Source organism: Salvelinus fontinalis, chromosome 12 (genome assembly GCF_029448725.1).
Source record: "Salvelinus fontinalis isolate EN_2023a chromosome 12, ASM2944872v1, whole genome shotgun sequence".
Classification (NCBI taxonomy): domain Eukaryota; kingdom Metazoa; phylum Chordata; class Actinopteri; order Salmoniformes; family Salmonidae; genus Salvelinus; species Salvelinus fontinalis.
In genome coordinates this window covers 20,485,770-20,511,880 of record NC_074676.1, presented here as the reverse complement: position 1 = coordinate 20,511,880, position 26,111 = coordinate 20,485,770, and the positions used below count along the sequence as shown (strand labels likewise).

The 26,111-nt window shown below is 44.4% G+C and overlaps 1 pseudogene; it reads right to left on the bottom strand.

Annotated features, from left to right (window-relative positions):
• LOC129866960 (WW domain-containing oxidoreductase-like) overlaps positions 1-26,111 on the bottom strand; it is a 320,558-nt pseudogene that overhangs the window by 254,322 nt on the left and 40,125 nt on the right.

The window sequence follows — 26,111 nt, the reverse complement described above, 5'->3', positions numbered from 1 at the left end:
AGGAGTTTTACAATTGCATTTACTGCCCCTATAAGAATTTACACATTCACACACGTAATACACACACACAAATATTCAATTCTGCGACTCAAGGGTAAAACCAGGCCAGCGTAGAATGATCTAATCTGAATGGTGCTCTTGATGCTATGATATACCATTCCAGGGCTGCTATTACACAGAGTTAAGGAGGTGATGATGGCCATTATACATGTCTGATTATAGGGAGATCGGGGATGTTTCGTATGATCTACACACAGCATTAATCACAGGTGAGAGAGTATGATCAGCTCCTTTAATGACCCTGTAAAAGTGGCACACAACAAACACACGGTCTAAACCTCCCTCACTTCCCTTACTAGAGACTGGTTTCCTCCAGACAGGTTTGCTCCTGCCTAGGGAGTTTTTCCTGACCACTCATTTCTACTTGATCTATAGGGGTTTCGGCCGGGATTGCTGTTAAAACAATTTGGAACATGTATTAAAATGCTCAATATGAATACAATATGACAAATGCATCTACTCCTGTTTCTCAGTGACAGAGAAGATGTCTGAAGATCCTCAGAGAGAGAGAGAGAGAGATGGAGGAATGGAGGGGGTATGGGGGAAGGGGGGTACTGGAGCAAATCTAGCAGAGGGAGGTGAGCAGCCTGCCTCCTAACCCTCCCTCCCTCCACCAGCCTGCCTACCCTCCCTATACAGATTGAAGTCTTGCGAAGAAAATAAACTTTATTGCCTGGAAAGAGGGGGAAAAGCATGTAAAAAGCATTAAAGCGATGGAGGTGAACAGTTAGACAGATGGCCAGGTTTCAGAAAGAGAAAAGGGGGAAAAGGAGAGAGGCAGAAAGAGCAAGAGAGAACATGCGGACGCAATTGTTCAGGGGTTTAACGAGGAGGCTGACAAGTCGTGGTCTCCTGAAGGGCGTTGAGGAAGTGAGAGACAGTGAAGCTGCTCTGGTAACACTGAGTGCACTAACGCTGACTAGGCTACACCAGGGGATGCTAGTGGACTAGTGACATGGCTACTGGCTACATACCACCTTGGACTTCTGTCAGATACTAACTCTGACTTTGGTGAAATACAAATTCTGGTTAAATTCTCAGACTTTGAAAGTGTTATTCCATTGACTGGCTGAATACTAAAAACAGAATCATAAAGTCAATGCATCACCTTCCACTCAGGTTTTGGGTGGATTTGGGAGCAGACTGAGCAAGATGGTCTGGGGTCCTTCTGTCATCTGTCTGTCTGTCGGCAAAAACAGCCACATGGTGGGGACTCAAAGCACAAGGTCACCATGATGACAACACAAGCTTCAGATCCCACTCCCTCCCCCTGCCCCCACACCGCCCACCCATCACCCCCAGAGAACAGCTGTCTGTAACATCACTGTGACCTTTCTGACTTTCACCACAGAGAGAGAGAGAGAGAGAGAGAGAGAGAGAGAGAGAGAGAGAGAGAGAGAGAGAGAGAGAGAGAGAGAGAGAGAGAGAGAGAGAGAGAGAGAGAGAGAGAGAGAGAGAGAGAGAGAGAGAGAGAGAGAGAGAGAGAGAGAGAGAGAGAGAGATAAAGAAAGAGAGTGAGTTGGGAAACGGGGAGGAGTGAGAAAGAAAAGAGCTAGAGAGATACAGAAAGAGGGAGATTGGGGAGGAAAGAGCAAGAAAGGGGATGGGGGAAATGCACTAAAATATAACAAGAGGCTGACGGGATCCTTTCTCTCTTATAAAATATAACCACACACCCTCCTGCATTACACAGATGAGGAGAGAAGGAAAGTAAAGTCAGACAGGTACCACACACCTGAGACAAATGACACAGGTACCACACACCTGAGACAAATGACACAGGTACCACACACCTGAGACAAATGACACAGGTACCACACACCTGAGACAAATGACACAGGTACCACACACCTGAGACAAATGACACAGGTACCACACACCTGAGACAAATGATACAGGTACCACACACCTGAGACAAATGACACAGGTACCACACACCTGAGACAAATGACACAGGTACCACACACCTGAGACAAATGACACAGGTACCACACACCTGAGACAAATGACACAGGTACCACACACCTGAGACAAATGACACAGGTACCACACACCTGAGACAAATGATACAGGTACCACACACCTGAGACAAATGACACAGGTACCACACACCTCCTCCCAAGTGTATTGAGAGATGCATAGAAATTTAAGAGACAGAGGGAGAGAGGAAAGCGAGAGGAAAGAGGGTGGCGGCTGTAATATCATTCTAAACTTGGCCATCCAATCCAATCAAATTAAGAGGTATGAGGGGACCGAGCCCCTTCCTGTTCAATAAGACACTAGACCACTCTAGTGTCCCCTACCACACACACACACACACACACACACACACACACACACACACACACACACACACACACACACACACACACACACACACACACACACACACACACACACACACACACACACACACACACACACACACACACACACACACCACTGACCCCTTTAATAGTGTTGAAGCCAGCCCTAATGGAGCTAGAAGAGTGGAACGGCCAAATAATGCACTGGGTTAATGCACTAGCTCCCTCTCACCCCCCTCACCCATACTGCCCCTCTCACCTCACCTGCCCCCGCCAACCACCTCCCACAGGGCTGAGGACACTTACGAGATCAACCCCCCCCCCCACCCCCACTCAACCCAACCTATCAGGAGTAACGGAGAAAATGATGCAGACGGGGGATGAGGAGAAATATAGGGAGATATAGAGAAAGGGAGATGGAGCGGGATTATATAATCATCATAACAAAGTAGTTCTAACATTTTATTAGTAGTTTATATGCATACAGGCAAACTCTCAGTAACAATTGTAATGTTGTGTGTTAATAATGTTAACAGAAAGTAAAATTATACCAAGTTCTATGTGTGAAAGTGAGTGAGCAGAGAAGTCCCCATGTGAAAAGGGCACCTTATAAAAGCAATTAAGAGAGCTGGCTTTGAACAGCTCAGTCAGCCACAGCCTGAGACTAGAACAGGCCTGACTGGAGGGAAGAGAACAAAACAGAATAAAACCTTCATGACCTTGTCCTGACCACTCCACTTGGTCATCAGCTTTTAAGACTGTATTTGATCAGAGATATACTGAACAAAAATATAAAACGCAACATGCAACAATTTCAAAGATGTTACTGAGTTACAGTTCAAGTAAGAAAATCTGACAATTGAAATAAATTCATGAGGCTCTGATCTATGGATTTCACATTAAATCAAATTAAATTGTATTTGTCACTGTTACGTTCCCCAGTTTCTGTGTTGTTGTGGGTTTGTATGTGTTGGTGTGTATTTCAGGACATGGCTTCCTGAAGTCCAAAGCAGCTGATTGGTCGGCCCTAGTGCAGATTGGAGCTCTGACCCCGCCCTCTCGTCAGGAGAACAGCTGTTTTCAATTACTGAGTCCTGCAGCTTTAAAAGCCAGTGTTCCTTTGTTAGGAAGAGAGAGCTTCTTGGTATGTCCTGTGTTATGTTGTTGGTCTGATTTAATTTTTGTGAAGCATTTTGTAGCTGGTCCTGCTGACGTTTGTGTATGCCAAAGGACTATGTTTTTGATTAGTGAAATTGTTCACTTTAAGTTTGTATTATTCTGTTTCATTTGTTCCCAGGGGGGAAGGGGAAGGGACCTTGGGAGTGCTTAGGCAAGAGGCCTGTGGGCATACATATACCCGTAGTGTGTACTCTGTCTATGCACACTAGGTAAAACCTGGGTGGACCACCCCCTGTATTTTGGTTAGTGTGCCAGTTGGTGCTAGTTAGGTAGGAGAGGGGGGCTCTTTAACTTTCTTTGCTTTGGTTCCATCCAGCCTCTTTTCCCCAAATTACCGTATGAAGGAAATAAATTCCCTGTAGATGGTAATGTTCTCTGTCATCCTTACCCACACCTGCAGTCACATACCTCTTTCGCTCCACGGGGAGTTGAGTGTAGCAGGGTGTTGCGTTCCCTCCAAGAGGTGTGCGTAACAGTCACATGTGCCGAATACAACAGGTTACAGTGAAATGCTTACTTACAAGCCCTTAGCCAACAATGCAGTCAAGAAAAATACAAAATAAACAAAATTAAAGAGCAGCAGTAAAATAACAATAGTGAGGCTATATACAGGGGGTACCGGTTAGTTGAGGTAATAAGTACATGTAGGTAGAGTTATTAAAGTGACTATGCATAGATAATAACAGAGTAGCAGCAGCGTGAGGGGGGGGGGGGGGGGGGGGGGGGGGGGCGCAATGCAAATAGTCTTTGTAGCCATTTGATTAGATGTTCAGGAGTCTTATGGCTTGGGGGTAGAAGCGGTTTAGAAGCCTCTTGGACCTAGACTTGGCGCTCCTGTACTGCTTGCCATGTGGTAGCAGAGAGAACAGTCTATGACTAGGGTGGTTGGAGTCTTTGACAATTTTTAGGGCCTTCCTCTGACACCGCCTGGTATATAGGTCCTGGATGGCAGGAAGCTTGGCCCCAGTGATGTACTGGGCCGTACGCACTACCCTCTGTAGTGCCTTGCTGTCGGAAGCCGAGCAGTTGCCATACCACATTACTGGGGAAACAGTTATGCATCTGTTATAGATACCTTTAAAAAAAGTAGGGGCATAGATCAGAAAACCAGTCAGTATCTGGTGTGACCACCATTTGCCTCATGCAACACGATACATCTTCACATAGTTGATTAGGCTGGTGATTATGGCCTGTGGAATGTTGTCCCTCTCCTCTTCAATGGCTGTGTGAAGTTGCTGGATATTGGCAGGAACTGGAACATGGTGTCGTACACGTCAATCCAGAGCATCATAAACATCAGCTCAATGGGTGACATTTCTGGTGAGTATACAGGCCATGGAAGAACTGGGACATTTTCCTTTTCCAGGAATTGTGTACAAACCCTTGCGACATGAGGTCGTGCATTATCATGCTGAAAGATAAAGTGATGGCGGCGGATGAATGGCACAACAATGGGCCCCAGGATCTCGTTACAATATCTCCGTGCCTTCAAATTGCCATTGACTAATTGCAATAGTATTTGTTGTCATTAGCTATGCCTGCCTATACCATAACCCCATCGCCACCTTGGGGCACTCACAACGTTGACATCAGCAATCAGCCTACACGCCTTCTGCGGTTGAGGCCGGTTGGACGTACTGCCAAATTCTCTAAAACAACGTTGGAGGTGGCTTATGGTAGAGAAATGAATATTAAAATATCCGTCAACAACTTTGGTGGACATTGCATGCTCCCTCACAACTTGAGACATCTGTGGGATTGTGTTGTGTAACAAAACTGCACATTTTAGAGTGGCCTTTTATTGTCCCCAGCACAAGGTGCTCCTGTGTAAAGATCATGCTGTTTTATTCAGCTTCTTGATATGCCACACCTGTCAGGTGGATGGATTATCTTAGCGAAATAGAAATGCTCACCAACAGGGATGTAAACACATTTCTGCACAACATTTGATAGAAATAAGCTTTTAGTGCGTATGAAACATTTCTGGAATATTTTATTTCAGCACATGAAACAATTTAAATGTTGCGTTTAAAATTTGTGTTCAGTGTATATATTTGGGGTAGAAAGAGAAAAGGGGAAAGAGGGAAACGGCAGCATGAACTGGTCATAAATCATCCTGTCAGAAATGTGACATTCCTTCATAAATACCCACCAATCTCCTCTCCACCTGGTTGAGTCACACAGGCATACATACGAACGCACACACACAGATACACACACACCTCCACCTGGCTGTGTCTCTACTTAGGATCTGAGTCTAAGTACGAAGCTCCCTTTCTCAATTACACACACACACACACACACACACACACACACACACACACACACACACACACACACACACACACACACACACACACACACACACACACACACACACACACCACAATTACTAGTGAGGCCAGTCTCTGGTAGGAAGGGAAAAGTGCCTATTCAGCACATACAGGCAGAATATGCAATTTCCTCCAGTTAAGTCTGTATTAAATTGATTTCTTCTCTGTCTGACACAGAGACAGGGTTTTCCCCCCTAATGAAAGCAGGGTAATCTACAGGTTCTCCCTTTCCTGAAATCAAGTTACAAATCAAGCGACTGTTGAGCTGATATGTGAAAGGTGAGGGAAGGACACGGGATGATTTTCCAGATGAGGAACATGGAGAATGAGGCACATATTGTACGACCTGATACTTTCAACACTGGAGAGCAGCTCACACACACAGAAACACGCAGAGGCAGTATTTCTATTCCATGTATTTGAAAGATGTGTTTAATTTCATTTTAATTTCTTTTGAGTATTTTGTAATTCGTGTTTCACTGGCCTAAACTACAATCCAATTTATTTTGTCTAGCATCAGGGCTAGACAGGGTCCTGTTGGTAAACCCTGCAATTATGACTGTAATTAAACACATTCATTAATTAAAGCTTCAATGTGTTAATTCAGTGGTGTGAACTGTGCTGAGAGAGACGAGGGAGAGTGAAGGTGAGAGAGAGATAATAGAAAGAGGAAGAAAGAGAAAAGGGACGAGTTAGATTTAGAAAATAAATATTTCCTATTTCTCTCTGACATGGAAGTTAAGTGGTGTGAGCAGTGTGTGTTTTACTGGTGTCTGTTCCTGTGATTACAGCTCCTAGTCTGGTGAATAATCACCACTATATACCAGGCCTAGGCTAGTCTACTAGGAGATGACATACGACCGCATTATAGTTGTTTCAGTCACTTTAACAAGAGAACAGGCCTTCGGAGAGGACACTAAGAGAAAGATACATCAGGACTGAGAGATGCTATTAGTATGTCTTAGAATAGACAGAAGTGTTACTGTCTCTCTGGACAGAGGAGGGAATGGAGGTCTGAGTAGAGAGAGGTCTTTTGGAGAGACCTCAGTGTTTCTTTATCCTCTAGCAAAACATAAAGTACAGCACAAGAAAGAAAGACAGAGAGAGATGGGAAATGAAGAGAACAGAGAGGTCATTATAATTGCAGCGTTTGCTTTCCAGATGAAGACAGAGCAGGGCCTTGGGGCCTCAGGCACAGATCACGCGCACAGATGCCCTTTGCTCCTCTTCTATTCCTCCTTCTCCTCCCTCTCTCATATTCCTCCTTCTCCTCCCTCTCTCATATTCCTCCTTCTCCTCCCTCTCATATTCCTCCTTCTCCTCCCTCTCTCATATTCCTCCTCCTTCTCCTCCCTCTCATATTCCTCCTTCTCCTCCCTCTCTCATATTCCTCCTTCTCCTCCCTCTCTCATATTCCACCTTCTTCTCCCTCTCTCATATTCCTCCTTCTCCTCCCTCTCATATACCCCCTTCTCCTGCCTCTCTCATATTCCTCCTTCTCCTCCCTCACTCATATTCCTCCTTCTCCTCCCTCTCTCATATTCCACCTTCTCCTCCCTCTCTCATATTCCTCCTTCTCCTCCCTCTCTCATATTCCTCCTTCTCCTCCCTCTCTCATATTCCACCTTCTCCTCCCTCTCTCATATCCCACCTTCTCCTCCCTCTCTCATATTCCTCCTTCTCCTCCCTCTCTCATATTCCTCCTTCTCCTCCCTCTCTCATATTCCTCCTTCTCCTCCTTCTCCTCCCTCTCTCATATTCCTCCTTCTCCTCCCTCTCTCATATTCATCTTTCTACTTCAGTGCAGCATCAGATTTGCATCAGAAAGTGACAGAGATTTAAATAAGGTGCCGTTGTTATCATACAGACATTCCGACTGACTCTTTTCTCTCCTCATCTCTCTACTCTCCTTTCATCCTCCTCTCCCCACAGCCCTCTTACCCCTCCATCTCTCTCTCCTTTTCCCCTCTCCTCCCTTTTATCCTTCTCCCTCCCCTTTCCGCAAGATATGCCGACGGTGCAGGTTTTCCCAGCGTGCGTGTCTTCTGTGTTACCAATACTCTAACAACCAGGGTCTTAATGTGATCCATATTGCTCTGTAATATCCACATCTCACAATAAACACTAGCAATCACATATTCACACCAAGCTTATTTTGCAATTCTGTAGAGAGCTTTGGTGATGGGGTGGCGGACGGCACACACAGCTTTAGATGCTGATTATGTCTGGGCTAGATAACAAAGAAGTCACAAACTACAAGACCCCACTTCACTTTACTCACACAACTTTCTATTTGTGAGTGTCAGCAAATAAGCTCACTTTCTGAAGATACAAAATAATGCGTTCTTTTCAAGTGCTCTTTTGCCGCATGATTGCTTTGTTCCGAATTAGTGGGTTGCTATATCTTTTTGTACCTCTTTCGAAAGATGCGGCCAATACGCTTTGTCATCTCAGTAACTTAAGGGCTGGCAATCTAACACAAACACACACACGCTCACACACAGATGATAAATGAAGTCCCTTTGATTTAGTTTATTCCTCTGCTTTGCGTGTGCATCATAAAAACACAAGTGTAGCATAATTGAATAAGAAAAGGATCCGGCCATTATGATGCATGGGGGTCTTTGATCTGAATAATGTAATAATTTATATTTTGATGAGGGAATGTTCTCAGAAGGGTTCTGGAACCACTTTCATTAAACTCTTTTGTTTAGGAACGTTCTAAACTAAACTGCTAAGTGCTTTCCATTGTCACAAGGGTTTAGCCTGGAAATAACATTTTAAAAGTGTTATTTTTTTCTCAATCTCTCGCTCGCTCTCACTTTGGGTTAAACAATCTTACTTTATTTCCTTACCTGATTTAGTGCCATTGCAGCTCAATACCTGATTGTGCTATATAGAGTTTTCATTAAAAGTATTCTCCTCATGTATCTCCTCTCTCCTGGTCGTGAACCACAGAGGAGCTCATGGAACAATGTAATATATGCGTCACATGACCCAGGCGAAGGTCAGGGGTCAGGCAGCCCCAGACTGTCAGTGGACCAGAGTATGAGAGAGAACAAGCCATGCCTCGTCAACAATTTGTGTTATTGTTTTAATTCATGCACCCTCATTCAATTTACCTTGCCTGGGAACAGAGGGACAAGCGAATGAACAAATGACAGGCAGGGGGTAGAGGCTACGAGCGGTGAGAGGCAGACGGACACCTCGTCCCTCCATCTCACTATCCCTCCATCTCTCTCTCCTCAGTAAAGGTGTAATTACATTAAAAGGGCCTATTATTTCCCAGTATGGTGCGTTGCGTTGCAGAGTTGGATAGGCCTGTCTATGGTCTTGCATCTAAATGTAATCAGGCTCCGTGTTAATTGAGTTGGACTGGGCCGCGAGCCATGAATTGACTAACAATACCCAGAGAGAGAGGGGGGGACAGACAGACAAACAGACAGAGAGAGAGGGACAGACAGACAGAGAGAGAGGGGGGGGACAGACAGAGAGAGAGAGAGGGACAGACATAGAGGGGGGGAGAGACAGACAGAGATAGAGAGAGAGAGGGGGGGGGCAGACATAGAGAGAGGGGGGGGGAGACAGACAGAGAGAGAGAGGGGGGAGACAGACATAGAGAGAGAGAGAGAGAGAGAGAGAGAGAGAGAGAGAGAGAGAGAGAGAGAGAGAGAGAAAGAGAGGGAGACAAACAGAGAGAGAGAGAGAGAGAGAGAGAGAGAGAGAGAGAGAGAGAGAGAGAGAGAGAGAGAGAGAGAGAGAGAGAGAGAGAGAGAGAGAGAGAGAGAGAGAGAGAGAGAGAGAGGGGGGAGACAGAGAGAGGGGGAGAGACAGACAGAGAGAGAGAGAGGGGGGAGAGACAGACAGACAGACAGACAGACAGACAGACAGACAGAGAGAGGGGGGGGACAGAGAGAGGGGGGAGAGACAGACAGAGAGAGAGAGGGGGGGAGACAGACAGAGAGAGAGGGGGGGAGACAGACAGACAGACAGACAGACAGACAGACAGACAGACAGACAGACAGACAGACAGACAGACAGACAGATTGTGTAAAGGTATTCCTGCATCTTGATCTGTAAGATCTGAAACAAAGTATTCCTAAAATGTTAAACTCTACCCTAAATTATTTTTCAAATGTCTTTTGCTACTGTATGTCACGTTCCTGACCTATTTCTGTTAATTTGTTATATGTGTTAGTTGGTCAGGACGTGAGTTTGGGTGGGCATTCTATGTTTTCTGTTTCTGTGTTGGTTTTAGGTTGCCTTGTATGGCTCTTGATTAGAGGCAGGTGTTTTGCGTTCCTCTAATTAAGAGTCATATTTAGGTAGGCGTTGTCACAGTGTTCGTTGTGGGTGATTGTCTTCCGTGTCTGTGTAATTGTTTGCACCATACGGGACTGTTACGGTTTGTTCGGTTTGTGTAGTCTAAATTGTCCTATTCGTGCGTTCTTCTTGTTTTATGTGAGTTCGTCGTATAGGTCTGTCTACACCGTTTGTTATTTTTGTTAGTTTATTCAAGTTCGTGTCTTCGTTAATAAAATGTCATTTCACTACGCTGCGCCTTGGTTCCCTCAATACTCCTCCTCTTCCGAAGATGAAGAGGAGGAGGAATGCCGTTACACTGTATAATGAAAGCCATGTAAGATCGGGTATCATTTTCAATGTTTTACAAATTAATTAACAAATTAATAAAAAATGTAACGCTGAAAATCTCTTGGGTCATTAAGTACTCAACCCCTTTGTTATGGCAACCCTAAATAAGTTCAGGAGTAAAAAAAAGTAAAATACACTATATATACAAAACTATGTGGACACCCCCTTTAAATGAATGGATTTTACTATTTCAGCTACATCCGTTGCTGACAGGTATATAGAACCCGAGCACACAGCCATGCAATCTCCATAGAAAACATTAGCAGTGGAATGGCCTTACTGAAGAGCTCAGTGACTTTCAACGTGGCACCATCATAGGATGCCACCTTTCCAGCAAGTCAGTTTGTCAAATTTCTGCCCTGCTAGAGGAGCAACAACGGCTCAGCTGCGAAGTGGTAGGCCACACAAGCTCACAGAATGGTGCTGAAGCGTGTAGCGTGTAAAAATGGTCTGTCCTCGGTTGCAATACACTACAAAGTTCCAAACTGCCTGTGGAAGCAAAATCAGCACAATAACTGTTCGTCGGGAGCTTCATTAAAATGTTTTTCTAATGCCGAGCTGCCGCACATAAGCCTAAGGAAACACGTTCTCTGGATTGATGAATCCTGCTTCACCATCTGGCAGTCCAATGGACGAATGGATGCCAGGAGAACGCTACCTGCCCGAATGCATAGTGCCAACTATAAAGTTTGGTGGAGGAGGAATAATTGTCTGGGGCTGTTTTTCATGGTTTGGGCTAGGCCCCTTAGTTCCAGTGAAGGGAAATCTTAACGCTACAGCATACGACGATTCTGTGCTTCCAACTTTATGTCACCAGTTTGGGGAAGGCCCTTTCCTGTTTCAGCACGACAATGCCCCGGTGCATAAAGCGAGGTCCATGCAGAAATGGTTTGTCGAGATTGGTGTGGAAGAACTTGACTGGCTGCACAGAGCCCTGATCTCAACCCCATTGAATACCTTTGGGATGAATTAGAAAGCCGGCTGCTAGCCAGGCCTAATTACACAACATCACTAATGCTCGTGTGGCTGAATGGAAGCAAGTCCCTGCAGCAATGTTCAAACATCTAGTGGAAAGCCTTCCCAGAAGAGTGGAGGCTGTTATAGCAGCAAAGGGTGACCAATTCCATATTAACGCCCATACTTTTGGAATGAGATGTTCGACGATCAGGTGTCCATATACTTTTGGTTATTTATTGTAAGTTTCATAGACTCACACAGTGAGCAATAATAGTGTTTCACATTTTTTTCATGACTACTTCATCTCTGTACCCCACACATACAAGTATCTGTAAGGTCCCTCGGTTGAGCAGTGAATTTCAAACACAGTTTCAACCACAAATACCTGGGAGGTTTTCCAATGTCTCGCAAAGGGCAACTATTGGTAGATGGGTATGTGACAGGTTAAAGGAAATACTAATAGCCTGTTATACATTAAACAGTATTAGTAAATTCATAGTATGTGAGGATTTTAAAACATCTAAGGTTAAGAAGATCAGGCATTCAGTATTAGTTGATAGATTAATAACATTTATATAACTGTGTTAAAATCCGTCAAGCATACAAAGGGTACGAATTGTGAGAGGAATGTGTAAACGTTATGTTGATTACTTTATGTTGTCGTGGGTAAAAGTGTTAATCTGTGATCTACTAAATGCTCTTAATCTATGAGCCTGAGATCGATTGCTCTGGTCTCCACTCAAGTTCAGGGAGAATTCGCAGTCTTTTTCTCATTGCACTAAAGTTCTCATGAGTAAACATTCCGTATCACAATTGTGATTCTTTCCCCCCCTTTTTTCAGGGGTGTAACAGGTACATTTATAAAAGCAGACATTGAATGTCGCTTTGAGCATGGTGAAGTTATTAATTACACTTTGGATAGTGTATCAATACACCCAGTCACTACAACGATACAGGTGACCTTCCTAACTCAGTTGCCGGAGAGGAAGGAAAGCGCTCAGGGATTTCACCATGAGGCCAGTGGAGACTTTAAAACAGTTACAGGGTTTAATGGCTGTGATAGGAAAAAACTGAGGATGGTTTAGCATTGTAGTTACTCCACAATACTAATCTAAATGACAAAGTGAAAATACAAATATTCCAAAACATGTATCCTGTTTGCAACAAGGCACTAAATTCATACTGCAAAAAATGTGGCAAAGCAATTACATTTTTGTCCTGAATACAAAGTGTTATGTTTGAGGCAAATACAACACATTACTGAGTAACACTCTCCAGTATTTTGTATAGATCGTTAACTTCTCTAGAATAGGGGGCAGCATTTTCACTTTGGATGAATAGCGTGCCCAGAGTGAACTGCCTCCTACTCTGTCCCAGATGCTAATATATGCATATTATTATTACTACTGGATGGAAAACACTCTGAAGTTTCTAAAACTGTTTGAATGATGTCTGTGAGTATAACAGAACTCATATGGGAGGCAAATCCTTGAGAAGAAATCCAAACAGGAAGTGAGAATTCTGAGGCTGGTCGATTTCAACTCATCGCCTATTCAAATCCCAGTAAGATATGGATCTGTTTGCACTTCCTACGCCTTCCACTAGATGTCAACAGTCTGTAGAACGTTGAATGAAGCCTCTACTGTGATGTGGGGCCGGATGGGAGGTGTTTCAGTCAGTGGTCTGGCAGAGAGCCAGTTCCTGGTCATGCGCATTCCACATGATATCGCCTTGCGTTCCATTACTTCTGTAGACACAAAGGAATTCTCCGGTTGGAACGTTATTGAATATTTCTGATAACAACATCCTGAAGATTCATTCTCTACTTAGTTTGACAAGTTTATTTGACCTGTAATATAACTTTTTTAAGTTTTCGTCCGACGTTCGCCTGAAACTCGCTTGGACATGTGTACTAGTAGCTACTTGGACATAATTAATGGACATTATCGAACAAAACAACAATTTATTGTGGAACTAGGATTCCTGGGAGTGCATTCTGATGAAGATCATCAAAGGTAAGGGAATATTTATGATGTAATTTCTGTTGACTCCAACATGGCAGAGAAATGTTTTTTACATCTGAGCGCCGTCTCAGATTATTGCATGGTTTGCTTTTTCTGTAAAGTTTTTTTTAAATCTGACACAGCGGTTGCATTACGAACAAGTGTATCTTTAATTCTATGTAAAACATGTATCTTTCATCAAAGTTTTTGATGAGTATTTCTGTTATTTGACTTGACTCTGCAATTTCTCCGGATATTTTGGAGGCATTTCTGAACATGGCGCCAATGTAAACCGAGATTTGTGGATATAAATATGCACATCATCGAACAAAACATAAATGTATTGTGTAACATGATGTCCTATGAGTGTCATCTGATGAAGATCATCAAAGGTTAGTGATTAACTTTATCTCTATTTCTGCTTTTTGTGACTCCCATATTTGGCTGGGAAAATGGCTGTGTTTTTCTGTGGCTATGTACTGACCTAACATAATCGTTTGGTGTGCTTTTGCCGTAAATACTTCTTGAAATCAGACATGTCGGCTGGATTCACAACATGTGTAGCTTTAATTTGGTGTATTTCATGAAAGATTGATTTTTTATAGTAATTTATTTGAATTTGGCGCGCTGCATTTTTACTGGCTTTTGGCCAAGTGGGACGTTAGCGTCCCACATACCCTAGAGAGGTTAACAAAAAATTACAATTAAATCTATTTTAATCACACTTTGGAACACAACAATATGTGGAAAAAGTCAAGGTGTGTGAATACTTTCTGAAAGCTCTGTAGTTCTTAACCAGATACAGAACTGATCTTCCCAACTACAATCGAACCAAAAGAACACCCCCAAGGAAAGCACTAACACACACCTCTCGTCACTGTTGTAGTATACAGCACCACAATGGAAAACATTTCTGACTTGATTGTCATCGTCGATGATTCCTATTGTGCATGTTCTTTGTTACGTAGAGTTTTTTTTCTATCCATATAATCTCTACTAAATTGGTCTCCTCTTAGCAGCATCCTGTACTAGTGGAAACAACAGTCCTTTCCTCATTAACTTGTAGGTAGAAATGCTCCGTAGCATGAAATTACCCGTGAGCCTCCCTCTCCAAATAACCCAGTTTGCAAACAAATGATCCGAGCAGACGCAGTAAAAGGCAGATGATTAAAATAATAGGAGGGATTTAAAACTGCCTCCACAGAACAATTCAGCAAAGGACTGCACAATTACTCCTTCTACTTCTCCCCTGTTCATTCCACCTCTCCTCCACTGTCCTCCCTCACTTCACGGTGTCCATTTGTTTAGACGGATGTAGAAAGGGTGTAAAGAATGGGGTGGCAGGTAGCCTAGGGGTTAAGAGCTTTGGGCCAGTAACCGAAAGGTCATTGGTTCGAATCCCTGTGTCGACTAGGTGAAAAATCTATTGATGTTTCCTTGAGCAAGGAACTCACTCTGGATAAGAGCATCTGCTAAAATGTTAAAAGTATGAGATGTACTTCTGCTAGACGTCACCTTTTAGGTTACGCTGCTTTAAGTGCCAACTCATATTGGCACTTAAATCTATTCCTATATAATACTCTGGTCAACACTTATTATACCACCATGAGACTCTCTACCCTTCTCTCTCAGCCCCTAAATATGTGGTAAATTACAGAAGGATGGAGGGACAAGAAGGAGGAGGAAAAGTGTTGCCAGTGTTCTCAGTTCTACATTATCTCTGAGTTATAGTCACCATTTGCATGTCAAACAGCCTCTGTGGAGGGCTGGCCACCGTGGTACCACCCCCAGCACAATCAGGGAGATTTACCGAGCCTCACGGCCCACCTTGGGCATCTCCGGATGGGGCAGACAGCCCATTCCTAGCCCCTGGTCTCACTAGGGGCCCTCTGGGCCTCATCCGGGAGCTGGGGAATGGCAGCACTTAACAAGACTGAGGAAGACCAAAATAGAGAAGCATCGAGCAGATGAAAAAAAACTGAGGGCAGAACAAAGCATCTGTCTGGTGATAAAGGATGATCCACAATAACAGTGTCTGCATATTGTTTCTGCTGGGTTGATGTCTTATTATACCATAATAGAAGAACAGGTATGAACTTCTGACCCTGTGAGAGGATGGTTCATTTCCGTGTCAATGGGGACATCGTCCCTCCGCTCCTCAGGAGCAAATGCAACGACTTCACCCCGTAAAGCTGCTCCACACACCTTATGCAGCTGTGTAACAGAGAGCGTTATGTAGTATCATTTGCAGATAGTTAATTGCTCACCTGAGAGGTCTCTGTCCTGTTAATGCTGTCTCATGGCTGAACTCTGCCAGGGTAACACACACACACACACACACACACACACACACACACACACACACACACACACACACACACACACTCTCTCTCTCTCTCTGCCGTATTGATATTGTGACGCCAGCATCTGTTCACCTCCTCGTTACTGCTTAGCCCACAGCACGGCCTCCTATCTGACTGACTGACTGTGTGTGTGTGTGTGTGTGTGTGTGTGTGTGTGTGTGTGTGTGTGTGTGTGTGTGTGTGTGTGTGTGTGTGTGTGTGTACACATCAGGGACAGACAGAAGTCACAGCACACAGGAGAGGCCAGGGAAGAGAGGCGACTAATAGAGATATCTACCATAACACCGACACACCAGGGGCCTAATCAACTGTACTGTACAGGCCACTTACATTTACCACCAGTTTCTCTATGTATTTTCCTCTCTGCCTCTCTCTGCCTCTCTCTCTCTCATAAAGTAGAGTGTTTACCAACAAACAAACAGAATTATTGAGTTTAAGAGGGATATAAACAAAGAGAGAGCAAGCGAGAGAGAGAGGCAGAGAGAGTTGGGTTTCTGTTTTCAGGATCAGATATGAATGTAGAAAGTGTGCTGTGGGTAACATTAATCAAAGTGTTCACCCAGTGGGTAACCATATGGCCGAGCAGCACGCCAACACAGCAAACCTGCTGATCCCAGGTAACACAGCCCTATTACCTCTACTGGATGCACTGGAGGAGGGAGGAGAGGACGGGGGGAGCGAACGGAGGAATCAAACCCAGGTGATGAATGAGGTGGACTCCAGGGCCTCAAGAAGATAATGTGGTGAGAGAGAAGGATGAGAAGGAGAAGGGACAGAGGAGGAAGAGAGGAGAGAGGGGCACCGGTCTTGTATCTGACCCCTTTTTCGTTTTCTTGCTAAATTTGCTTATTTGTCACTCTTAAAGCACAATTTCTTGGAGTTTAATCAATTATCAATACTGTTCATATTCCCCCATATTCAAACCATCCCAATCATACAAATATCTTGTCTCGAGCCATACTAATATCTTGAATAACTTTTGGGAGTTTCCTCCCTATCGGTGCATTTTCATTGAGCATTTTGGGCTGGTGCTTTATGACCCTGATGGGATTCTGTTAATGAGGAAGTGCACATGTCTTCAGGTCCTGTCTGGCCAGGTCTGCACTTCTTCTCTGGGCTTTATGATTAGGCCACGTAATGAACGCCATTCATCTTAGTCTTACACTGCTCACGCACATGGACACACACACAGAAACACACACACACACACACACACACACACCCTGAAGCTAAATTACTAATATCCACCCTTTGACAAACGTTTGGCAATGATAAAAGACAAATGACAAATGGGCCATAATAAAGGTACATTTATGTCTACATTTCTGATACATGGGACAATAAATCTACTGGACAATAACTATTCAATGACTGCACTTGAGGCAACATTGGGTCAGCCTCACACTTATAGCCTGCTGAACCAATGTAATGTCAAAGCCGCTCCTCTCCTCCCTCCCTTTCAGGGATCGTTGACATTAACCTGGAGCACTGGTACATTATGTTCTCAGGGTTCACTTTGTTGCTCTCCACACGTCACGCCACAAAGCTTTATGGCACAGATCCATCAGTCACACATACACACACACACACACAAACAAGCGATTTATGGGAGATGGAGTTTGCAGCTGATGGTTAGGCATCAGTCTTCCTGAGGACGACCTGTGGTCTGCCAGTCCGCCTCAGGATGTATAGATGAACCTCTTCATCGCCTCCACCCCTCCTCCCCTTTTCTCCCTCTGCTTCTCACCTCCTCCTTTCCTCCACTCTCTCCTTCTCTCTTTTATCAATGTGAGGACTTAATGAGTCATGATCTGAAACATATAGTTGTTACCTGAAGGAGACTTGGTAACAAAAAGGTTACAAGGCCGACTGCCACCCCTTCCCTGTTCTGCTCCACTTTTAGACCCCTAGCCTTATCCCACTCTGTTCACACACCCCATCCCACATCTCTCTCACACACACCACACACACACACACACACACACACACACACACACACACACACACACACACACACACACACCACACACACACATCTCTCTCACACACACGCACGCACACACACACACACACGCACACGCACACACACGCGCACTCACACACACACACACACACACACACACACACACACACACACACACACACACATCTCTCTCACACACACGCACGCACACACACACACACGCACAAACGCGCACGCACACCACACACACACACACACACACCACACTCACACACACCACACACACCACACACACACCACACACCCCATCCCACATCTCACACACGCACACACACACACACACACACCACACACACAACACACACACACACACACACACACAACACACACACACACCACACACACACACACACACACACACACACACACACACACACACACACACACACACGGCAGGGTGTAAGCCCCCTTTGTTCGGGCTTTGTGTTATCCCAGTGAGGGAGCGTTAGCTGGTCATCCCTCATCAGGCCAGAGTTTATTTGGCCTAATTCATCATGACACTTTATTAATGGGCTGCAGGGACACACACACACAGTGTTATTTCAGCAAATGCATCATGACTCAGTATGGACAGCAGTGCCCTTCAGAGGGGAGATGAGTCACCAATTAACTCACTGTTCACTGCCATGCATATACAGGCGTTGAGAATGACAGAGGGGAAAAAAGGTCCCCCAAAACAGGTCTACTTTAGATTGTTACCTGGTGTTCCAGGGTGAGAGTAGAGGGCAATGTTGGGGTCATAGGTCAACACCTATGTAGACATCTTTATGAGACATGGTTCCCCCGATGCCTCATTCATAAACAGAGTCTGAGTTAGGAGTTCATAGTTATAACACATAAGAGCTACACAAGGGAGTTGGTGGAGTTTCATCCACTAACAAAACACACACACCTCCCCGCTGGCACAAATAAAGCAATATTGCCCTGTGGTCCCCTGTAGACCTGGGCCCTAATAAAGGCTTACGGTCTGAAGGAAACAGATCTGACACCTCTGAGCCTCCCTCTGCGCGCACACACACACACACACACCCACTGACACACACACACACACACAGAGAGGAACTGACTGTGGTCACAGGTCGTGGTGTGCTGGGTAGTTTGTGTAATCTCTGTAGTCTAGTAGTGGAACAGAGCAGAGCAGAGCAGAGTTTAACCTGTAATATCTTCCCTGCTCCCATGCTGCCGCTTGTAGGGTTTTACTACAGGGGAAATTACACCTGTTCTCTGGTCTGAGACCAACACACACACACGTTTGGATTACAAAGCCAGGATACCAAGGCACACATCTCTCAAATATAAACACAAACAATCACTAAAACAATCACACACACACAAACAATCACAAAAACACACAATCACACACACACAAACAATCACAAAAACACACACACACACCAGTAAAATACTAAATCCTGAACTGTGTGGGTGAGGTGTGTATGTGATCTGTAGCTGCATTTAGGCCCTGGCTGCCACAACATCACTGATCAACAGAACGTTTTATAGTGGTGCTTCACACTCCATTAAAACCCTGATTCTGCTCAAAAATATGAGGCTCCCTGACGGCCATAACAGACTAACAGCCTGCACAGCTCTCATCTCCTCACAGGGTGACTGCAGGGTCACTGGAATACAGACGCTACTATGGTGCTACAGTACTTTGTTGTCATGGTTATGCAATACCACCGCAACCCCCAGCTATGGATCATACATATTCTGAAACAGATTTAGTGGATAAGAAATTGTGTGTTTAAGGTACACACACACACACACACACACACGCTCACATTCACAAACAACCGATGACAGATCTGCTATCTTAGTTTGATCACTCGGTGGTCACAGGAAATGCAAACTTGTAGTGTAAGTTTTAAAATGAATTACAAACCTTAGAAGCCTATTTTAAAACGTCAGACTTGATTTGCCTTAACGAAAAATGTATCAACCCCTTTAAAAATGACCATTCCTTAGCATCCACAAAATAATTAGCATTTCCTGTTGCAGCAGGATTATGTTCGTGCTGTGAGAAACTGGTCAAATTAAGATCCGTATAAGCAGATACAGAGCTACTGTGTTAGAACAATACCTGAATGTTACAAGCAGTAAATCATGCTATGCACTGTACCATCATACATCACTTCTAGTAGAAATCTGCTGCTCTGAAACTCCTTTCACCTGGGCGTCAGGGTCAGTAGCCTAGCGGTTAGAGCATTGGGCCAGTAACCAAAAAGTCGCTGGTTTGAATCTCCGAGCCGACAAGGTGAAAACTAATCTGTCGATGTTCCCTTCAGCAAGGCACTTAACCCTACAGATGTAAGATCCTCATATAAAATCACTCTTTTCTTGCTGACAAATTTCCTGCACAGCAGGAAATTCAAACTTGTAGTGTAGTCGAGTTTTAAAAAGGCTTCTTAAGTTTATAATTTCCACTCTGAAATTTCAGATTTCAGCCATTTCAGACTATAACCCACATAGTAATTCACATTTCCTGATGCTGCAAGATTATTTCCTGCTGTAAGATCCTACATCTGTAATTGCTCCTGTAAGTCGCTCTGGATAAGAGCGTCTGCTGAATGACTCAAATGTAAAACGTGTTATCTCCTAGTCAAACATCAGCTCAATGATTACATCAATACAAGACATAGAGAATATGTGTCATCAAATCACTGTGCATCAAAGTATCATAATAACGCATACATTTGTCACATGACACCAAGCACACCTCAACCCTGGTGTTGTCTATTTTAATCCCGCCCTCACCTTCCCCATGTTTTGATTTCTAGAGGTGTAAAAAAATATATATATATTTTAATGTACTGTCGGCTGGCTAGGCCTCCCTAATGAATGTGGATTAGTGTGTACGGATGGTGAGTGTGCCTGCGTATGTGTGTTGGTGATTTTGTGACCCTGGATGTTTAAATACACACCCACACATCAGTTCACCCTGCCTTAACTACATACCTCAAATACCTCGTACCTCTGCACATTGACCTGCTACTACCTGTAGATATCTGCATTCTTGTGTCTTTTATTTGATTCCTGGTGTTACCATTTTATTTGTATTATTATTTTTAAACTCTGCAAAGTTGCGAAGGGCTCGTAAGCAAGCATTTCACGGTAAAGTCCACACCAGTTGTATTCAGCGCATGTGACAAATAACATTTGATTTGACACACACAGCCTATTTACCTCTATATCAAAACCCAGGGTAGAGGACAGAGAAGGGGATGGTGTCTGGAGCATCTCAGTGCTGGTAATAGGAGATGAGGAGAGACAACGTCAGACTGGATGGAGCTCACAGAGACAGTCAGTCACTATCCTAACATCAAACATCTCATTAGGTCTAATTACTGCTTGGAACACATGTAGACACATCATAGTGTTAGTCCTTGGTAGACCTTCAATGGTCTGTCCTGGGTCCTTAGATGAAGATAACGGACCTTGAAGATGTCTAAATAATATTGTTGTGGTGCAATTAGATTTAAAATATGGCGTGGGTGTGTGACTGTCTCCATATTCCACAACACTACAATGGCACCTTTGTACCTACAACAAAAGGCAGACAGACTGGCAGCCATAGCCAGGCTAAGCCCAACACCTCCTGGATTAAAGCAGTCTGTAGTTTTCTAAAGAAAGGCTGGATCTTTACTGCTCTGCTCTAGTCAGCACTAATAAAGACTGGCCCGACAGTTAAAAGCCTACTGATAAAAGCCTACTGTAGATGTGAGGAACCTTTCACCTAAGACGTCTTTAGGAGCACCCTCCCAGGGTGAGAAAGGAGGAAGACAGAGAGAACGAGCAAGGGAGAGAGACAGAGCACAGATGGAGAGAGAGTTTGAAGTCCTAATAGGGTTCAGACAACAAGGGCCGGGTGGTGTAATATCCATAACGTCTGAGCCATGCCCCACAGTGACAGCGTCAGTCATCTAAATCAACCAGACTCTCCCCATCTGACCCCTGGCTAGTGACCCATCACTCTAAAACACACACCTTCACGACAGGCCTAAAAAATACTGCATATCCAGCAAGATATTATTTGATTTATTCAAAATGATTCCTCTACGGCTCTTTCCATAGAACATTTTCCTATAGCTCAGTGTGGTCAGTGCAATTAAAACCCCGGCCCTCTCCTCTTCAGAAGACAGAGGGCCTTCTTACTAGACAGACGTAAGACGGCTAACTGTGCGTGCGCGTGACAACTATGCAGTCCAGTCTGCTCCTGTGTGGAGAGAGTGAGTGAAGAATGCCAGCGAGGCACTTTAAGGTTCATTTAGGCTCTCCTCTTCTCCCTGGCCACTCTATTAGCAGTCTGGAGAGAGGGATGTATGTCCCAAGCCAAGAGAAATGCATAATCAAGCATTTAAACAAACACCGCAGTCTCTCGCTATGTCACACACACACACACACTCACACGGACACACATATAGAACACACGCAAATACAGACACGTACTCAGCCACACACACAGTTATGTTTGTCCACACACGCGATCATCCAAATGCCTTCTGTAAAACCCTCCATAATAGCTAGCCTGGATATATTATACAATATTATTATGCCCCTGTGTTATATCCTGCTGAAATCCCCTACAGAGTACGGAGGTAAGGCCAGTGTAGGTGAGTGAATGTGTGTGTCTGCTCTGAGGAGAGATCAGGGAAAGAAAGAGAGCTGAGAGGACGAGGAGAGTTCTCTCATCTCATTTACATCACGCCACCCCAAGCCTCTCCTCTCCCTCTCTCCATCCCTGTCTCCACTAAACTAATGCATGGACGGGTGGGTGTTTATGGCTGAGCAGGAAGGGTAAACAGGAAGTAAATAAATTAAGCAAGAGATGCGAAAGTGTCCCTGGAGAACAGGAGACAAGCTACTAATATGTGAGGAAACAGACCAATTTGCAGCGCGTGTCGCTGTGGGAATAGAACAGAGGCCCATGAATGATTCTGCTCATGTAGCTGAGACGAGAGGAGAGGTGAGAGGAGGAGGGAGGACCGTGTGCTTTAACGTAAGGGGTGTTTATGGGGGTTTGAGGATCTGAAAGGGGGTTCTGGGCCTGCTTATGTAGGCCCATGTATATGCATCTAAAGCTACAGTAGACACAGTTATCCCTGTGTATGAATTATGAATGGACAACAAAATACATTTTCAAAGTGCTAAGAGGGCTGTTTAGAATAAAGTATAGTTTTTCTTCAATAATTTGATGATTCTAAAATGAGTAAAAAGACAACCTGCTCAAGTGTGTAAGACAAGATGAACAAAGAGAGAGCACAGGGGCCTGCTCACTGACCTGGGAAATGAGGTCCGATTTCCTCGCTAGTTCTGGGAAGGAAAGGAGAAAAAAGAAAGCGAAACGGAGGGGGTAGCGGGGAAACACAGGGGGAAGTCTTGAGCACTAACTAAAAAGAAAAGACAAAAAACAAATGGAGAGGGGCACAAGGAGAACAGAGGGGAGAGGTGACAGTCTTTGGAGTGCTAACTAAAAGAGAGGCATCCTGAGGCCCTGTGGGGTGGTGTGTGTGTGTGAGTGTGTGTCAAGGTCAGCATTTCATATGTGTCACTTCCTGTTGGTCAGTGCAGCAGGAGCGTTGCTTGGCACTAGGGACGCCAGCGGGTAAGACTGGCACAGGAGGTTACCACACTGGGACACACACACATTTCTCTGCAAACTAGTTTGGGTCTAGTTGAGAGTAAAGTACATGACAGTATTTGTGGCATACACCGGCCTATAGCATGTGCATACTGTACATATACACTAATGACCACAGACATACAGGTATAACCTCACATGACCACACACAAGATCTCTCACACGCATACACACAGAAACAAACACACACTTTCCGGTAGAACTTTGAAGCTGTGTGTGAGGACTGGAGAGCTCTGCTTAGGCTTGGGCGATATTTAAACCGTATACTGGAGGTATTTTGAAATGCCGTCAGTATGATTTTCAATATTATTATGTTGTTTTTTTTCATAGCGGCCCTTGTGTGCACATTCGGTAATAGTGTAAACCCGGTATGGTGCAGAAACGGTATGAAGATCTGGATACCACTCCTCTCTCTCCTCTCTCCTCTCTCCTCGTCTCTGTACCTCTCAATCTGCCTTCGTCTGTGGATGACTGACTTATGTTTGCATGCCTGCCTTGCTGAAGGGAAGCCTCTCACTGCACCTGCTCTGTAAAACGGACTACTTTTGCTCGGACAACACTAACAGCTTCAGTGACTAACTATTCTGTCTGTGTGCTTATTTTGTTGCCTGTCTCCCCGGCCCTGGCCGGTGTTAATGCGGTTGTTTGACATTGCAGGCAGAGGGCTTTCTTCTCCCAGCAGCCCCGGTGGACAGTAGGCTTTACCCTAATTGGTTCCTGAGCACAACCCTCCACAGCCGCCAACAGCCATGTTAATGCCCCGACACACACATGTACACACACACACCCGTCTGTAAAATACACTCTGTAAACAACAAGAACAGGACAATCAGTGGCTAGCTGACTAATTAACATCCTCACAAAACATCTCATTAGCATTTCCTACAGAGGGGAAGGAGAAAGTGTGTAAGTGACATTCTGCACAGCGGCCATGGGCCTTGGTAGGCCCACCAATCAGAGGGAGTTATCTCAGGGGAGTCCATTACGCCTCTCCATGGGGGGCGGCGGAACCAAAGATAAGCAGAATTTTAGAGGCAATCAGGAAAAAGAAATCAGTGGGCCAACGCAGTTTAACCAGCAGCTTAACCTGCTTTACTGTGAGTAGAATATCAGATTCTGCTTCAGAGGCACAGTGGTATGGAGCTGTATAGTTCACAGGAGATGAGTGGACAGTGCATCATCCAGTCAAGGTACAGACAAATGTCCCAGCTGCATTGCAGAATACTGAAGTGCAAAAACGGATTCCATTTTGATTGTTAGGATATCATGGCCTTCATCAGAATACTGTACGTCCCAAACTTTACAAAGAGAAGGAAAATTCCACAAATCCGGTCTTCCAAGAATCAGTGGTGTGGGTGTGTTTGTAGGAATAGCAGAGAGAAGTGTGATTCCCTGAACAGGATATGACCCCTGACCTGTGTTCCAGCCTGTCTGTCCTGACCCCTGATATTATCCTTCTGTCACCTGACTGTTATACCCACTGTCAGGACCCCGCGACCCAGCACTGATCACACAGCTACTACTAACACTACACTGGGCTTATGATAAAGTAGCCCATTATGAGCAAACAGAGAGAGAAAGAGAGAGTAGGGGGAGAAAAAGAGCAAGAGAGACAGAGAGAGAGACAGAGAGACAGAGAGGGACAGAGAAAGAGACAGAGAGAGAGCCTCCTACTGTAATCTGTGTGGCAGTCCAGGCAGGTAGTGGGGAGAGGGTCAGGGGTCAGGTGCTATCGGGACAGCAGCTCAGCTCCTGCCAGCCTTGACTGAACTCAGGAAGTAGATTACCTTTTCATGACCTTTTGTCTAGAAGACCCCAAAATATATCCTCTTATCACAACGACCTTAGCGTGGGTGCATGGGAAGAGGAGGAGACATCCATCATAGGACAGATTAATCCTCCTCTCCATTCTTCTGCTCCATCTATTAATAATGTCGCCAGAGGGGAGAATTTGCTCCCAAGATTTATTCTGATATCGTGACTTTTATTCATTAACCTGCAATACGGGCCTTCCTTTTAGCAAGGAATATATATTTTACTGCAAATTCTCAGCACATTGACTGAGCTTGTTTAGACTGCAAATTCAAGTACTCGTTGACCTATTCTAAAAATACTTTGTGAATGAGGGTTTTCGAACATATTAAATAAACATAAATGTGATGGTATCACTCCTCTCCATATGTATTTGATGTATTTGGACAATCATTTTTTACAATTATTTGGCTATATTCTCCAGAGTTGTAGATTTGAGATAGAATGTTTCATATTAGGCAACAGTACAGAAAGGCATCTTTAATTTGAGGGTATTTTCATAAATATTTGTTTTAACGTTTAGAAATGAAAGCACTTTATGCATCTAGTCCCCCCATTTGAAATAATTATTTGGACAAATTCACTTATAGTGTATTAAAGTGGTCAAAGTTAAGCATTTGGTCCCCTAATTTGATACACTACAAGTGAATTAGTCCAAATCTGTTTTAGGAAGAGAGATCTGGGTTGAGTTGAAATGGCAGGTCTGTTAACATGGTCCAAGCACACCAAGACAATCGTGAATAAGGCACGACAAAAGCTATTCCCCATCAGGAGACTGAAA